We start from the raw sequence: 2,072 nt of genomic DNA on the forward strand, positions 1-2,072 counted from the left end.
GACTCGCTGACGCAACAATATAATTGGTGAATAAAACAGAAGATTAACTAGGACAACAGCTTATCATACTAGTTGAAAAGAATAGACGTTATGAAATTTGAAAACAGGGACAGAACTTTAACAGCAAGATTTTACTCATTCACGTCAAAAACGAATCTAAATGGTAACTATATTTCTGTTTTCTCACGATCTATATTGTCCCAATAGCTGACCAAGCAAAAAATTGGATCACAAGTAAAATTAGCGCACGACCTCGTCTGAATTCAACACGTTTCGTACTAGAACTTTATAAAAGCCCCCAAGTAGCAGAGCGGCATGTCTGCGGACTTATACTGCTAGAAACCGAGTTTCGATACTCGTGGTGAGCAGAGCACAGATAGCCCTTTGTGTAGCTTTGTGCTTAATAACAAACAACAACAATAAAAACTTTACAAAAGTTTAAACTTTTTATATAATATAAAATATATATATACTAGAAGAAAGTAAAATATGTAATATGTTCGAGTTTTAGATTTTTTATGCTACCCTCTTGTAATTACAAAGTAAAAGAGGGATGCTATACTTAAGTACTGAAATTAATTCAGGAAAATATGTTTCAGAAATATCAACTGATGCTATTTCGGAATTGCACAAAAGGATTAATGTGGTTCAGCTCACATGCACAAACTGGAAATTGTTCACAAAATCTGTTAAAATTTTCTTCGATTTTTTGTCTGAAATTTAGATTTCCTGATGCTGTTTGAGAGACATACCGCAAAGTATTCGTTTTGGCTTGAGTTATCTTCCCTCCCTCTTTAAATTGTTTTCAGGAATATATGTCAGGATTTCATCCCTGTTCTTTCCAAAGTTTCAGAATACTTCTTGCTGTTGTTGTTCCGAAAGTGTCAGGCAGAATGGGTTAATTTGTTATAAAATCATCTAATTTGTATCTAAACAATGATAAGTTGCTTACTACTTAATTTGCAATAATATTCTTTTTTTCTCAAACGTTAATGAAGTTTTTAAATGTAATAATGTGGTGTGTGAAGTACATCAGATATTTCTTTTCCATTTAGTTTCAGAAGGTGAAAATTTCTTCTTTAGGAATTTCACAGAATTTTGTGAAAAAAGAATCGGAATTATACGTGTCTAAGGTGGAAAAGTTAGTTCCTCTCTGTTTATTTCTTTTTCTGATATAACAGCGCAGGCATATGGGAATTAAAATAGGAAATACTATTAAGATTAACTGAAGAAAATCGGGGGTTGGAAGGTGTGGGTTGAATGCAACTTAATTTCAATTCTACGTACTTTTAAAAATAGCTTCATTTCCAAGGGATAGCAATTAAGGCATTATTTGGCCTATATGAGACATCTTTTTTTATAATATTGTTACGTCTCCGTTCGTTAGTTGATTTTCCGCAACTTCGTTCCGACGAAACTTTAGCGACACAAGTCCTTTCTTAATAAAACTGGTTTATTCTTTCTGAATATAACTTTACCGATACACTTATTTTCAACAGTCGCTCTATAACAAACGCTATAACAACTAACGTTAACTTCAACAATATTTTCTGACTGCAGTTCAATTACTCACTACCTACACACACACTGTCACGTCACGCCGTGACCATCTTATATATACCATGCCACCCCCAATCTAGCAAATGCTAGAGCACTCCCGAAGGAACAGGATAGTTCTAGAAAATAGGTGGCGTGACACCAGTCACGTGACCTCGCTGACGCAACAATATCATCCTAATCCAAACTACTCTTTTTCCAATAACAAACACTGATCACTGCTGTAGGAAGCAATTTTAAGTAGTCAGACCATTGCCACAGCTAATCAATGTGACATACAATGTCCACAAAGCACACTACTGAGATACAAAGCATGCTATTTCTATTTTTAGGAGGATTGGGAGCATGCCCTCCAGAAAATTGTTTGAAAATTGAATGCTATCAGATTGAATCTTGAGCCATTTTAACTACAAAATTGCATACAGACAACGTAATGTATTGACGTGAAAGAAGCAAGTTTTAATACGTAAATTGTAGCTATAGATGCCATAAAAAAATGGTAAGACTATGACCTG

The sequence above is a fragment of the Limulus polyphemus genome, unplaced genomic scaffold (assembly GCF_000517525.1).
Source record: "Limulus polyphemus unplaced genomic scaffold, Limulus_polyphemus-2.1.2 Scaffold4000, whole genome shotgun sequence".
Lineage (NCBI taxonomy): Eukaryota > Metazoa > Arthropoda > Merostomata > Xiphosura > Limulidae > Limulus > Limulus polyphemus.